The sequence below is a fragment of the Lupinus angustifolius genome, unplaced genomic scaffold, assembly GCF_001865875.1.
Source record: "Lupinus angustifolius cultivar Tanjil unplaced genomic scaffold, LupAngTanjil_v1.0 Scaffold_32_33, whole genome shotgun sequence".
NCBI lineage: Eukaryota > Viridiplantae > Streptophyta > Magnoliopsida > Fabales > Fabaceae > Lupinus > Lupinus angustifolius.
The window spans coordinates 21,667-39,260 of NW_017720678.1; positions in this window are offsets into that span (position 1 = coordinate 21,667).

Here is a 17,594-nt window from a genome sequence, read left to right on the forward strand (position 1 = left end):
GTCTTAATTGCCTATATCATTTTAATGCATACAGACAGACTTCAATATTGAAACGGTCACAAATCAAGTTCTAGAATATACAATTATAGAAAATTATGCACTCATGAAAGAAAAGAGTTTTATGTCATTGTCAATTCAAATCAGAACTCTTATTATGTTTGGCTCAAGTTTCTCACATTTGTTACATTCAACAGAAGTTATGAAACAAAGACCTTTATTTAACCAAAATTAATTCACAATTGTCAAATCTAATGTCTTTCATGTTATTATTTTATCAAAAGTTTTTTCTTCAATGGGGGTCACAGATCGACAATCATTATTCATACATACTTCTTCATTTAAAGAGCAGACAGACAACACATAAAACGAAGCAGAGAATAAATGAGATAGGAAACATATGCGAAATGCATGATAATATGAATATTCAACCTAAAAAAGTTAAAATCTATATGGCATGCATGACATGAATGAACTATATAAATGCAAAACCCCTTCAAGTTTAGAAATTTACATTATCCCCAATGTAAAAATCTAAACAATAAGAGAAAGAAAAAGAAAACTCACGAGTTAGGTAGGAATTGTCCTTAACTCATGTGCCAATTATAAGTGTTGACTTCATTGGGTGTAGTAGAAGTACCTGCAAAAGAAGAGAAAAAGGTCCCAAATGGCCTATATGTCCTAGATGGACTAGGTGTAAATATCCTATTTGAATAAGGCATCTAATAGACATTGTTGTGTTAGCAGTTTTCCATGTAATTTTTTTTATTTTTTTTTATTTTTTAGAGTTTATGATTTTTATTGTGGCCGACACTATATACACCCCCTTACAAAGGCTCCAAATTCAGGAAGGCACTAAAGCCGACACTAAAACACTAAAATTAATGAATTAAAGAAAAATCTACCTCCAACTTGGGTTGCCTCCCACAAAGTGCTCGTTTAACGTCATTAGCTTGATGGTTGATCCTTGCGCATCACGCAGGATCCCATGAACTCATTCCCGAGGGTTGATGGAGCGTTTTTACCTTTGTTTGAGGTGCTTTCCGTTTCTCCCGATTATCAAATTTTGGTATGACCATCAAGCTCTCCTCATGCGGGTCATAAGGGAATGTTGAACTTGTATTTATAGATTCAATACTCTCGGCCACTTCCTCATCAAAATTCGAAGTGTCACCTACCAACATGCTTCACTCCAAGAGATTCTCATATTTCACTTTAGACACTTCCTCTTTCACTACTTACTTCAGCATATCAATCATGCTACACGAGTCCTCAAGAGAAGGTTATTTAATAGATTTAGCAATATCAAATTCAACATTTTCATCCCCTATACTTAAAGAAAGTTCTCTATTTTTAACATCAATTATAGCACTAGAGGTAGCCAAAAATGGTTTACTAGTATGATTGGAATTTGTGCATCTTCTTCCATCTCCTAGTATTACAAAATCTGTTAGAATGTAAAACTTCCCAACTTTGATAGGAACATCCTCCAATATACCTATAGGGAATTTAACTGACCCATCCGCTAATTGAAGTGATATAGTAGTGGGTTTTAGTTCACCCACTTCCAATTTTTTACACACGGATATGGGCATGAGGCTCATACTTGCTCTTAATTCACATAAAGCACAGTCAAAATTATTGTTACCAATTAAGTAAGGGATAGAGAAATTACCAGGATCTTTTAGTTTTGGAGGTAATTTATTTTGAATTAAAGCACTGCACTCCTCAGTTAAAGCAATTGGTTCATAATCGTCTAGTCTTCTCTTTTTAGATAGAACATCCTTAAGAAATTTCATGAACGCAGGCGTCTCCTGCACTGCCTCACTGAAGCGTAGTTCGATATATAATTTCTTAAGGATATCTAAAAAATTTCCATATTTCTTTTCTAACTTTGCCTTTGCAATTCTCTGGGGAAAAGGAATTGGTGGTACATATGGTGGTGGAGTTACATACTTAGATACATTTTCAGAATTTTGTTCCTCTTCAGGGAGTTGTGTCTCAATATGTCTCTCTTCCACTTGTATATTATTCTCAGTTTGTGGAACATCCTTGGCCTCCTTCCCACTCCTTAATCGGATAGCCTTACAATGTTCATTATTTGGATTTTTCTCTGGATGTCCTGGAAACATCCATGTTTGCCTATTAAAATTCTAGTTTGTTGGGAAATTTGTGTTTCTATAATTTTTCTATGTTAGAATTCAAATTATTTAACATATTTGAAACATTTTTATTAATCGTGATTTGATCCTCTTGAAATTTTTTAAGGTTAACAAGTAATTTTTCCCGGCCTTCCATTATTGTTATAAGAGTGAAATCAATAGGAGAATATTATACCTGTAGAAACCGTGTTGTAGGTTCCCTATTACCTTGCTCATCCTAATGTTGATGATTTAGAGTGTTGTTGCTCCTCCAGGAAAGGTTGGGATTGTTCTTCATGTATGGTGGATTGAATTGTTGTCTGCTCCTCTCCTTATAATCATAGTAATTGCATGATTCATATTGTTCATTGGCCCAAGTTCTGTGTACAGGTTCAGTGACTTGTTTGTATTCAGACCACCCATGCGCTTTTGCACCACATCCCTCACATGTTGTAGTTATAGACCCAATAAAATTAGCAGGGTATTTTTCCAGCTTTCCAAACCTTTGAGAAAGGTTCTCCAGCGTGGAAATTACATTTTCCATTTTATTTCCTGAATATTGTGCATCCGAGTCTCTCCTTGGATGATGTCTCCTCTCATTCACCCATTGCTGATGATTAGAAACCACATTCTCTATGATCTTTTAAGCAGCATCAATTCCTTTGAACATAAAGGCACCACCAACTGAAGAGTCCAACAATTATTGTGATGGAAAGTCTAGCCCACTGTAGAAGTTCTAAACCAGCATCCAAGGTGGAATACCATGCTGAGGGCAAGCTTCAGTCAACTCATTTAATCTTTCCCAAGCTTCAGCAATTGATTCCCCATCCATTTCACTGAAGTTCTGGATGAGGTGCCTATAGTACATGGTTTTGGAAGGAGGAAAGTATTTTTTGAGAAAAGCCTCCTCCATAGTTCGCCATGTTGCTTGAACTTCAGCATTTTGATTCCTTAGCCACGTCTTAGCTTTGTCTCCAAGGGAATATGGAAACATGCAGAGACGAATGACATCTTCAGAAGCATCATGAATCCTCACTGTCTCACAGAATTCCAAGAACTGATCAATATGGGCATTCATATCTTCATGATCTCCTCCAAATTGGTTTTGCATCACCATTTGGATCAAAGCAGATGGCAAAGAAAAGTTTTTTGCCTCAATAGTTGGGCGGATTATTCCATGATGTGAACTACGAGCATTAGGAGCTACGTAGTCGCGAAGTGGTTTTTCATCTCGTTCAGCCATTGTTTGTACATGCGCACGTGTTTCTCTTGCTCTTTCTCTTTGTTGTCTTCTTCTTCTATGAATAGTCCTTTCTGGCTCTTAGTAGTAATGTGAATTTTGAATAAACCAAATGGGCAACCTGTAGAGGTACCAAGAAAAAGGAAAACGTGTAATACACTAGAGTAAAGTAATGAATTAATTGAGAATTAAAGAAATTTTGACACAATCCTTGGCAACGACGCCAAAAACTTGATAGGGAAAATCGCAAGTACACGATTATATCATCAAGTAATAAAATATTGATCCCACAAGGACTGAAAAGTTCCTTTAATTATAGCAATTAATTTATACTTAACTCATATAAGGAAATAAAATTGAATTTAGAAAGTTTGAGAAATTAACAAGAATAATTATGAAAGTATTAAAAATGATTGAAATCTAATTTAGGGAGAGTTCCCAGGATAAGAGTTACCGCCTTTACACTCGCAAATCCTTGTCTTGCTCCATTTCATGAACTTTAAGTTGTGAGGGTGAATTGCTTTTTGATATGTGTCATCCTCTCTCGAGCTCTGACATGTGTACTCAATTGAAGTTGCATCTACTATCGTGGTACAATTATCAATGAAATCATTTACTTGGATCTTTCTATCTAATCGCTTCGTAGCAACCCAAGGTGAATTCCAGAAATCCCCGAGAATCCTAAGACTACTCTTGTGAATTAGGATTCTAGTTTGAATAATTGAATGGTCAGATAATTGGGTTCACCTCTCGGTCATTCCCCAATGTATCTAAGAGGTGTAATTTGTTGGTCAGACAACTCACATGAATAAAACTTAGTTTAATGATTCAAATCACAACACTCAATGAAATAGAAGTAAGAACAAGTATTTATTGAATGTAAAAGGGGCATAGCCCCAATCCTAGAAACAAAGGGAATTACTCACTCATAATGGAGAAGAGAATACCAAATTCTAAATTAGAGAATTGCAATGTAAAGTGTACAGTGTTTTTCATCCTTGAGGGTGAACCCTCATTTATCCTAATTACAACATATTGGGCTAAACCCAACAAAACAAATCTAAAAAAAATAGGAATTTAATATAACATCTATGACTTCTTTTGGCCCTTGAATTGGTCTTCATATAGCCTAAACACTAAATTTCATCTTCTTGCACCCAATCTCTACTCTTTTTGGCTTTAATCTATCCAAACTGCACAACATAGCCAAAAACACCTGCTCAAACCGAACAAAGAGAAAGCTAAAAACAATCCTAAAGTCCTAATTTTGTTCTGAAATTCAAATTAAATGCAATGCAAATGTAGGATAATTTCACACTGATCACAAATATACTTGGATTTTTCTCATGACAACTAAGGGTAGTACTAGGAATCTTGTAGATAATTTCATAAAAATGGTGCATACTCAATTTAGTCTTAAAGTCGAGTCTCTTAGGAATGACAATAGCGAAGAATTTAAGATGCAGGATTACTATTATAAGTTAGGCATTATTCACCAGACCTCTTGTATTGAAACACCTTAGAAAAATTCTATAGTAGAGAGGAAGCATAGACACACACTGAATGTAACTAGAAATCTGCTATTCGATTCTAACTTAGCTACTTGTTATTGGGGTTATGGTGTGCTTCATGTTGTTTATCTTATAAACTTACTGCCTACTGTTACTCTAGGGCTTAAATCACCTTTTGAGACTTTGTTCAACAAACCTCCTACCCTTATCCACCTAAGAGTCTTTGGCAGCCTTTGCTTTGCCTCTACCCATACTGCTCAAAGAACCAAGTTGGATCCAAGAGCAAGGAAGTGTTCCTTCCTTGGCTACAAATCAGGAACAAAGGGTTACATTGTCCTTGATCTCTCAAATAGAAGCATACATGTCTCCACAAATGTTGTGTTTTATGAACACATTTTCCCATATAAATCTCAAAACATCCATACTAACATAGATACAACAGCTACCCACACTAACACTAATCATGAGTTCGTTTATGACTTACCTACTATTTGGGAAAGGGTATTAACAGCAAATGTACCTGAGACAACTCCCACTATTGAGCATTCTCAAGATCCACCACCTAACCACACCTTGCCCTTAGAACCTCCTATTAGAAGGTCTCATAGAGTCGCTCACCCACCAACCTACTTAAGGGATTATCATTGCAACCTCTTAAGCCAATAACATCCTCATACTAGTCACAACATCAAACACCCCTTACATCATGTTTTATCCTATCAAACCTTGTCTCCCTCACATTCATAATATTGTCTTACCATATCATCACACATAGAGCCAAAAACCTTTAGTCAAGCCATAATTTCCAAAGAATGGATTCAGACTATGTAGGATGAACTTGCAGCCTTAGCCTGCAATAACACTTGGACTCTTGTTCCTCTACCACCTGATAAAAGAATTATTGGATCCAAATGGGTTTACAAGCTCAATTTTAACTCTGATGGTAGTATTCAGAGGCACAAGGTCAGACTTGTTGCCAAAGGGTATAATCAAATAAAAGGTTTGACTTATTATGAAACATTTGCTCCTGTGGTCAAGCTTACCAAAGTGAGACTTCTATTAGCCCTAGATGCTAGTCAAGGTTGGTCCCTACAACAACTTGATGTTAATAATGTCTTTTTACATGGTGATTTAAATGAATATGTTTACATGTTTGTACCTCAAGGTGTACATTGTTCTATGCGTAATCATGTTTGTAAATTGAATAAATCACTTTATGGATTAAAGCAGGCCAATAGACAATGGTTTGCCAAATTGTCTACTGCCCTGATTTCCTTAGGCTACAAGCAATCCTACATGATCATTCTTTATTTACCAAATCCATGCATAATCACTTTACTGTCTTATTGATATATGTTGATGATTTAATCTTGGCTGGTCATGATCTTGGGTGCTTTAAAATACTTTCTTGGTTTAGTAGTAGCAAGATATAAGCAATGCATAACTTTGTACCAAAGAAAATATGCATTAGACTTGTTACTAGAAACATTATTCCTAGAATCTAAACTTGTTGCCACTCCAATTATCAAAAACACCCATCTCCAACAACACAGCCAACTTATGATCACCCCTATTGTGAACCATTACAAGGCCATGACAAGGAATTTTTGTTATATCAAAACTAACCCTGGTCAAGGGTTATTTTATCCTGCAACATCTATAATTCACCTTAAAGGGTTCACTGATTCAGACTAAGTTGTCTGCCCTGATACAAGGAGATCTATCTCTTGTTATTGTATGTTTTTAAGAGATGCTTTAATCTCTTGGAAATTGTTGAAATATTTTTTCTTCGATGCTTTTTGTTGAGACAAGTTTATGATTTATTTATTTAGTTACTGCTTTATTCTTTGCTCTTCATCTCGGCATTGTTGGAATAAATTCCAACGCCGGTATACTGGTTTCAAGAATATTCCATTTGATCAAAAACTTAGCCTTATTGAATTATTAACAACTTCATACCATCTCGGCTTTGTTGGAATAAATTCCAACGTCGGTTTATTGGTATAAATTTAGCAAATTAACACAAGTGATAATGAGTGATATTTATTTCCATGTTCCTTTATTAACCGAACTACATCCTTATGGAAGGTTGGTAAAGAATAAATAAATAAAGCAATAAATGGTTAATTGCAGAATTTAAATGACAGAAAATAAATTATAGTTGCATAAAAGTAAATGACTAAAAATAAAAGTTAGTAGTTAGATCATTCATTATGACTGTGTATTTTTCCTTTTCACAAAGATACAATTTATGAATTAAATTGTACTATGATTCAATGGTTTCTTTCTTTGCCAACAAATAAAATTTATAAGTTAACACTTTACTATTTTACATTTGCATCTCTTTCAAGATTCAATTGTAGTATAGTATAGGGTTATGTTGAACCAAAGGGAATTGCATTAATAGAAGAAAATCATATAGACATATTATAGCAAAAATAATGATTAAACACTTTTCGATGATTTTTGTGTCATGTTGCATAAAAAGTAACAAGGAAACATAAATTAATATTCACAAATTATTGAGGAGAAAATTAGTTTGAAATATGGAATTATTTCTAGACTCAAATGGTTTTGAAAATCATTAACAGGTTTTGTGTTATACTTTTGGTTAATTCCACACATCATTTCTAAATCATTCATCTAGTGTCCTAGTATGATAAGATGATATTCAAACCTCATGTAATACACTAAATAATAGTTAAGTGTCACTCATCAGAGTAGCTGGTCACACCCTATTTCAGGCTCCATTAACATCATTTAGCCTTGAACAAAAGTTGCTTAAAATAGATGCTTGATGTGGCAAGTGAACTAAAGTGTTGGTTATACTTTTTAGTTCACTTGTCAAAACTTTAAGAAGAAACATTTTTGGATCTTTAAATCAAGTTTTAGGTGATCAAGCTAAAACTACATTAAGAGGTCATGCAAAGCTAGTTGTGAGCTACTTGACCAGGCTATTGTGGGCTACTCTGAAAAGTTCTCAGGGACCTTGTCAAGTAAGGTCATGCATGATGTCAAAGTTTCTTGGTGGCTAAATCAAGTTGATCCATTGCTGGGTCCAGCTCGCCTGGCTTCTTTGGTGGCCACGCTGAGCTGCCTGCTTGAGTAGCTTGTCATGCTCTGCCTAGGTGTGTGGTTCCAACTGGGCGGTCCCAAGCTGCATGATGAGTTGTCTGCTTGAGCAGGTTGGCTTGTCTAGGCTTGAGTCTGACCGTGTAAAGCTTGTGCCTGACCGAGCGAAGTTGGTGCAAAGTTAGTTGGGCGGTGTTGAATGTCTATGCCAAACTGCTTAGTAAGCAACTTCATGTGTGCATCAAAAGTGGCATATGTAGACACCTCCTTGTTTGACTATATTTTCTTGATTCTTTTTCTTCTCTTCATTTTTCCTACAAACTTCACACAAAGATTTGGAAAAGATGTGGACAAAAATATAAAATCAAAATATGACAATTTACCAAAAAAGTGTTGAATTAAGTTGGTTTTGCATGATTTGCATAGGATAAGTGCCATGAAAAGTGTATGAAAATTAGGAATTTTTGTCACTTATCAAATCCTTCCAACTTAAGACTTTGTTTGTCCTCAATAAAATGATAAAGCATGTTTATATTGGCTAATTTTCATGATTAGATTGACATGATTTCAAAATTTGCTTAAGTATGCTCAAAATTTACAATGAGATTATTTTTAAGATTTGTGAAATTCACACATAATGCTTCAAAGATCAATTTTTATGCTTATGTTCATAAAAAATTGTGTAGAAAAATCAAAGCAAATAATTTTCAATTCAAAAAGTGTTTTGTTGTGCACACAAGTTCAAAGATAGAACTTTTCAAGGGGTGTTAGTGTTTCACTCAATATTCAACCATTTGAATGTAGTAATTTGAACTTGGTCTTTGACTTACCTATTCTCTTAAATTTCATATTCAATCAAAGATCACTAAGGATTTTTTTTCGGTTGTAATGAAGCTAGGCTTGAAAAAATGATGGTTTTTCTTGGATAAGCAAATTTATTTCAAGAGAGCAAAAAATTTAAAAATTTAATCACTTTAAGCACTTCACTTTTGCTTTCTTTCATAATTTCTTCCCAACCTTTTGGCTTTTGAACCTTGGCTCTTTTTGGCTTTTTCATTTTATTTTTCAATCTCTTTTTGTTTATATTTTTGACAAATTTTGTTGCTTTTTGTAAAGAGATTGAAAAATCTTTTTATTTTTCATTTTCAATAAGTCAAGCATACCAATTTCCCCCCAACTTATCTTTTTTCGAACACTTTAAAAATTTATGCTCTCTTTGTTCATGGGTTTTTTTGAAAAAAAATATTTCACTATGTTTGGCTCAAAGGGGCTTATCAAAAGGATGATCCTATTTTTTGTTAGACTTTTTGGCCATTTTGGTTCAACTAAAGAATAAACATGACTTGATCCTTTCCTATCAATCTTCTGGAATTAAGAGAACTAAAGACTAAAACAAGTTTAATTAGACAACACAAATGTTGATTTCACTTTTTGTCACATGTGTTTGGCTCACTCCCTCACTTGGTTTGGATTTACACTTTTGTTTGGAAAAATTATTTGCAACAATCATGTTACACGAATTTAAAATTCCATTTGCACAAAAAAAAATTGGTTATGTCATTATGTGATTTTTCACAAAAAAAGTTTAAGGCTTATATCTCATTTTGCTCAATGAAAGCTTAAAAATATGCCTTAGCAATTTTTTCAATCATGCAACATTTGTTGATTTATTTCATTTAGCCAATTCAATTCGGTTTTGAAAAAAAAAATTGAGTTTTTATTGACAAACAAATTAATTTCTAAATAAATGTACATTCTACAAAAAATTATAATTTTCACATATTCATCGACCATGTTTCCCCTCTTTAAATGATGGCTTGTTCTCAAGCCAATGAAAAAAGTTGTTTTTGGAAAGGACACGTTTGATGAATATGGAAAATTATTAAAAACATAACTAAACTAACAAAGAAAATTTGCCAAATATATAATTTAAATCACACAACATAATTCAAACTAAAATTAAAACAAGGAAGAATATAACTAACCAACCATTGGGTTGCCTCCCAGTAAGTGCTCGTTAACATCAATAGCTTCATGCTTGTTTCAGTTGTAGAGGTTATTCTGATGCAATTCCGATGATGGAGTCTGATTCATCACCCAAGTATAGTTTTAACCTCTATCCATTCACTATCCAAGACGTTTGAGACTTTGGATCTTCCAATTCGACTGCTCCATATTCTTTAACATGTTTTATCACAAATGGCCCTGACCATCTGGTCTTGAATTTTCCCAGAGGCAGTTTCAATCTTGAATTGAACAAAAGTACCTTTTGACCTTTGTAAAAATATTTTCTTCGAATTTTGGAGTCATGGTACTTTTCAGCCTTTTCTTTATACAATCTTGAAGATTCATAAGCTTGGAACCTCATTTATTCTAATTGATCTAATTGATTATTTCTTTTTGTTCCTGCATCATTCAAATCAAAATTTAAAAATTTAAGTGCCCAATAGGCTTTATGCTCCAATTCAAATGGTAAATGACAAGCTTTTCCATAAACTAGTTGGTATGGAGTTTGGCTTATTTGTGATTTAAATGCAGTTCTATATATCCATACAGTATCATCCAACTTTTGTGACCAATATTTCCTTGAGGAAGATACTATCTTTTCTATAAAAAATTCAATTCTCTGTTGGATACTTTAGTCTGCCCATTGGTTTGTGGGTGATAAGGTGTGCTACCTTATCTCTAACATTATAAAATTCCAAAACCTTGCATAATTGAGAGTTTACAAAATGAGATCCCCCATCACTTATGAGTACTCTTGGTGTTCCAAAGCGGGTAAAAATATTCTTTTTCAAAAAAATTATAACTATTTTTCCATCCGCTTTTGGTGTTGCTAATGCTTCTACCCACCTAGAAACATAATCAACAACCACCCAGATATATTCATTTGAAAATAATAATGAGAAATGACCCATGAAATCAACACCCTAATAGTCAAAATTTCTATTTCCAAAATATTTGCAAGGGCATTTCATTTCTTTTTGCAATTCCGCCAGATCTTTGGCATGCATCACATTATTGAACAAAACTTTTTCCATCTTTAAAAATAAAGGGCCAGAAAAAACCATATTGGATGACTTTCGTAGCAAGTCATTCTTCATTGTAGTGTCTTCCATAAGCTGAATTATGGCAATGCCATAAAATTTTCTGAGCCTCCTTTGAATCAAGAAATCTTCGAATTATGTTGTCAGTTCCTTCTTTAAATCAATATGGCTCATCCTAGACGTAATGGTTGACTTCTTTGAGAAATTTTCACTTTAGCTGATAGTTGAAATGACCAGGAATAATTCCTAAGGCTTTATAGTTAGCTATATCAACAAACCATGATCGTTCTTGAAGGAGAAATAGCTTTTCATCTGGAAATGCTTCAGCTATTTCTCTATCCTTTCGTGGCTTCTTCATTGATTAATTGTGACAAGGGATCTGCCACGAGATTATCTTTCTCACTTTCGTCACGGATTTCCATGTTAAATTCCTGTAAGAGTAGCACCCATTGTATTAATCATGGCTCGGAGTCAGGTTACTTTAGGAGATATTTGATTGCGGCATGATCAGTAAAAACAATAATTTTGACCCCAATCAAATAACTTCTAAATTTTTCCAATGCGAATACAATAGCTAGCAATTCCTATTCTATAATGGCGTAGTTAACTTGTGTCTCATTTCAAACTTTGTTAGCATAATGTATTGCATGGAACACATTCTCCCTCATCTGTCCCAAAACTGCACCAACTGCGTAATCACTAGCGTCACACATCATTTCAAAAGGTAGATCCTAGTTTGGTGCAATTATGACAGGGGCAGTTACCAAGCAATTTTTAAAAGTTTTGAATGCTTATAAAGATGATCCATCAAAATTAAAAGCAAAATCTTTAAGGAGAGGATTGCAAAGGGGCTTAGTTGTTTTGGAGAAGTCTTTGATAAAGCACCGGTAGAACGTGTCATGTTCTAGAAAACTTCTTATGCCTTTAACATTTGTTGATGGTGGAAGCTTCTCTATGACTTCTACCTTTACCTTATCAACTTCTATTCCTTTCCTTGACATCTTGTGCCCCAAAACAATTCCTTCGGTGACCATGAAATGACATTTTTCCCAATTTAATACCAAGTTGGTCTCAACACATCTTTCTAAGACTGTCTCTAGATACTCCAGCCATAAATTGAAAGAATCTCCAAATACAGAAAAATCATCCATAAAGACCTCGACGCATTTCTCCACTAAGTCTGTGAATATTGCTAACATGCATCTTTGAAAAGTAGTTGGGGCATTGCACAATCCAAATGACCTCTTTCTGTAGGCGTAGACACCAAAAGGACAAGTGAATGATGTCTTTTCTTGATCTTGTAGATCCACAGCAATTTGGTTGTATCCCGAATAACCATAAAGGAAACAGTAGAAAGCCCATCCTGATAATCTTTCCAGCATCTAATCCATGAAGGGAAGGGGGAAGTGGTCTTTTATGGTGGCCGCATTGAGTTTGTGGTAATCTATACATACTCTTCAACCAGTAACAACTCTGGTTGGAATAAGCTCATTGTTGTCATTTCGGATTACCATCATTACTCATTTCTTCGGCACCACTTGAACAGGAATTACCCATTTACTGTCTGAAATGGGGTAAATCATTTCGGCTTCTACCATTTTCACCACTTCCTTCCGAACAACTTCTTTCATTGTCAAATTGAGCCTCCTTTGTGGTTGAGCTACTGGCTTGAAATCATCCTCCATCATGATTTTGTGCATGTCGTAAGAAGGACTGATTCCTTTTAAATCTTTCAGAGTCCAACCAATTGCATGTTGGTGCCTCTCCAAGACTTGTATCAGTTTGTTTTCTTCCAAGGTGGAAAGTAAGTTGTTGATAATAACTGGTTTATTGGAGTTGCCTTCCAAAAATACATACTTTAAATGTGAAGGTAACTCCTTTAATTTCAGTTCTTGTTCTTTTTTATCATCTCCACCTTGGCTCATTTCAGGAGAAATTTGATTATCATAAAAAAAATTGATCAGTTTTTCCTTTTCTTCGTCCTCCGGATTGAGTTCTTACATCTCCCAAGAGTTATCAGGTTGAGGCTATTCTGAGCAGATTTCTTCAAGAATATCGATCTGAAAACATTGCCCCTTATCTCTTGGGTAATGCACTACTTTGAAATTTTCAAACTGAATTTCATCATTTTCTACTCGAACTATCGTTTTGCCATTTTCCATGTTTATCCCCATTTTTGTTGTTCTCATGAATGGACGTCCTAGAATAAGTGGGATTTCCACATCTTCGGATATGTCAATTATAGCAAAATCTACAAGAATGAGGATTTTATCCATTCTTACCAACACATCTTCTACAACCCCTTCCAAATATTTGATGGATCTGCGAACTAGTTCTAGAGACGTTCTGGTTGGTTTTAGTTGCAATCCTCATATTCTCCTGATCATTGAAAGTGGCATTAGGCTAACACTTGCTACAAGATCAACAAGTGCTTTGCCTATAGAAACTTCCCCAATTGTGACTGGAATAGTCACATTTTCTGGGTCTTTTAGCTTATAAGGGATGTTTGTTTGAAGGATCACGCTGCAAGTTACAATAAGTTGGATAATTTCTTTCTCCTAATGGCTCCTCTTCCTTGATTGCAGTTCTTTCATGAACTTGGAATAAGTAGGCATTTGTTCCAAGGCTTCGGAAAATGGAATACCGATTTGTAATGATTTGAATATTTCCATAAACCTAGCAAACTGCTCTTCCTTCTTAGCTTTTGATGGGGTTGTGGGATGGGTATTTTTTTCTGAACTAACGGGTATTGTTTTACTTCCTTTTGCACCCCGCTAGTTTCTAGTACATCTAGTTTATATGTAATTTTTTTTTTTTTTTCTTTTTCTTTTTCTTTTCCAATAACCCTTCCCACCGTTTTTCCACTTATGGTTATGATACTTCTGCAATGCTCTAAAATGGTTGATTGATGTTCACCTATGTGTCTTATTTGTAGGGATGGCAATGAACCGATCCAACTCGATATTCGTTTGAAACTCGATTCGTTATTTATCTCGATAAACTTGGTTCATGAACCAAAGGAGCTTAACTTGAGCTAGAAATTGCGCTCGTTAAATAAACGAGTCGAACTTGAGTGAAATATAGTTCGACTCGTTTCGTTCATGAGCTGACTCGATATATATATATATATTAAAACTAATTTTTAAATTTATTATGACCCATACACGTTTTTTTCATATTTATTGTTATTATATATATAAACAAGATTACATATTATATATATACATAACTTTTTTGAAGTATTTTTTTCAAAATTTAATTAATTATTTGAGTTGTTCAAATGAACCATTCAAACTGAACTGAACAGTTCGCGAACTTTAACTGAGCCGAACTTGAGCTAAAATAATAACTCGTATCGAACTCGAGTCGAGTTTCGAGCCGAGCCAATCCTTATCGAGCTGAACTCTGGTTCGACTCGGTTCCAGCCCTACTTATTTGATTTTCCATATTTTAAATAGCATCATCTGTGATTTGTTTATGCTTGATGGTCGTCTACATGAATTGTTCTAGTATTTTCTCCAGATTATTTTGAGACTGGTGAGATGTTGAGTGGTTATTGATGAAACAGACTGACTGTTAATTAGCACAACTATGACACCAAAAGTGTTGTTCCTTCTCCAATTGTTTTCGTAATTTTTGTAACTTTTAGTGTACTTTGTTGAGCTTCTGTTGAAATTCCTTTATGGAATTGTCTATTTCAATTTGGATGTTGATATGTTGATCCATTTTCTTCAAATAACACACCAAAAATGAAATCTGTCTATTTCCAAAGAAAATATTTGTAGAAAAGATATGAATTTACGAAGTTTGTAATTTACATTTTTATACAAGTTAAAAATTGAATTTGTGCAAAAATTAAAAATAAATTATATGCACAATTATTAATGATATAATATGCTATATAAAAAATTTCTATTATAAGCAATTCCCAAGCAGTGGCACCAATTTGTTGAAAGGTTTTTCTTCAATCTTTTTTGTTGAGGAAAGTTTCTGATTTATTTATTTAATTACTGGTTTATTCTTTGCTCTTCATCTTGGCTTTGTTGGAATAAATTTCAACGCTGGTATGATGGTTTCAAGAATATTCTATTTGATCAAAAACTTAGCTTTATTGAATTATTAACAACTTCATATCATCTTGGCTTTGTTGGAATAAATTCCAACGCCAGTTTACTGATATGAATTTAGCAAATTAACACAAGTGATAATGAGTGATATTTATTTCCATTTTCCTTTATTAATCGAACTACTTCCTTATGGAAGATGAGTAAAGAATAAATAAATAAAGCAATAAATGATTAGTTGGACTATTTAAATGACAAAAAATAAATGTGAGTTGCGGAAATGTAAATGACTAAAAATAAAAGTTAGTAGTTAGATCACTCATTATGACTGTGTATTTTTCTTTTTCTCAAAGATACAATTTATGAATTAAATTGCACTTTGATTCAAGGTTTTCTTTCTTTGTCAACAAATAAAATTTATAAGTTAATACTTTACTATTTTACATTTCCATCTCTTTCAAGATTCAATTGTAGTGTAGTATAGGGTTATGTCGAACCAAAGGGAATTGCATTAATAGAAGAAAATCATATAGTCATATTATAGAAAAAATAATGATTAAGCACTTTTTGATGATTTTTGTGTTATGCTGCATAAAAAGTAACAAGGAAACATAAACTAATATTCACAAATTCTTGAGGAGTAAATTTGTTTGAAATATGGAATTATTTCTATGCTCAAATGGTTTTGAAAAACATTAACAAGACATGTGTTATACTTTTGGTTAATTCCACACATCATTTCTAAATCATTCATCTAGTGTCCTAGTATGATAAGATGATTTTCAAACTTTAAGTAATACACTAAATAATAGTTAAGTGCCAGTCATTGGAGTAGGTTGTCACATCCTACTTCAGGCTCCATTAATATCATTTAGCCTTGAACATAAGTTTCTTCAAATAGATGCTTGATGTGGCAAGTGAACTAAGGTGTACGTTATACTTTTTAGTTCACTTGTCAAAACTTTAAAACGGAGCATTTTTTTATCTTTAAATCAAGTTTTAGGTGATCAAGCTAAAACCGCATTAAGAACTTCATAAAGAATCAAAAATTAACCAAAAGTAATAACTTGAATGTATTAAAATCAAAAGATGATACAAATGAAGATAAGAAATAAAATTACATTATAATCCAATTCAAGGATTAGATGATTTTGGACCCAAATGAGATTACAAAATTATGTTTTTGTATCACATTTGCCATATCCATTCTCCTCTTGAATTGTAAGTAAAAATTACAAGAAATTACCTAGAACAAGCTTAGAACCGTGACCAGAATTTGTAGAGAGAAGAAGTGAAGAAGAAGAAGAATGAATGTGAAAATGTGTATTGAAGTTTTTTATGAAGTATATTCAAATGGATGGAATGAGGGCCTTATTTATAGGCAACCAGGTCACCGCCTGGCTCACCTGCTTGCCCATGCCAAGCGCACCAAACCCTTCAACATGGGTTGGTCCATGACCAAGCAGCTTAGTCAGCTGCTTGGTGTTGACTCACCAAAACTAGTTGTGATCTACATGACCAGGCTATTGTAGGCTACTCTGAAAAGTGCGCAGGGGCCTTGTCAAGTGAGGTCATGCATAATGTCAAAGTTGCTTGGTGCCTAACTTAAGTTGACCTCTTGCTGGGTCCAGCTCGCCTAGTTGCATAGGTGGCCACGCTGAGCTGTCTGCTTGAGTAACTTGTCCTACTCTGGCTAGGTGTGTGGGTCCAGCTGGGAGGTCCCAAGGTGCACGTTGAGCTGTCTACTTCAGCAGGCTAGCCTATGTCAGGCTTGAGTCTGACTGTGTAAAGCTTGTCCCTGACCGAGCCAAGTTGGTGACAGGTTAGCTGGACGGTGTTGAATGTCCATGTCAGGCTACTTAGTGAGCAGCTTCATGTCTGCATCAAAAGTGGCTTATGTAGACACCTCCTTGTTTGACTATATTTTCTTGATTCTTTTTCTTCTCTTCATTTTTACTAGAAACTTCATACAAAGATTTGGAAAAAAGGTGGACAAAAATATAAAATCAAAATATGACAATTTATCTAAAAATAGTTGAATTAAGTTGGTTTTGCATGATTTGCATAGGATAAGTGCCATGAAAAGTGTATGAAAATTAGATATTTTTGGCACTTATCATAAATCCAAAATGCAGAACATAATGTCAAGGTCTTCTTTAGAAGCTGAATATCAAGCCTTACTAATTGCATCTTGTGAGGTACAATGGCTTACCTATTTACTTATTGATTTTCACATTCCTTTTAAACATCATATACTCCTTTATTGTGACAATAACTCATCAAGGTATATTGCTGCAAATCTTGTCTTCCATAAGAGGACAAAACATACAGAAATTAATTGTCATGTTGTTAGGGAAAGACTTCAAAACCAGCTTTATCATTTGCTCCCTATTAGCTCTGAACAACAAACTGCATACCTCTTGACTAAGGCCCTAGATCCATCTATATTTCAACACTTATTGTCCAAGCTTGGAATGGTAAATATCCACTCTCAGCTTGAGGGGGATATTAAATTACATCAT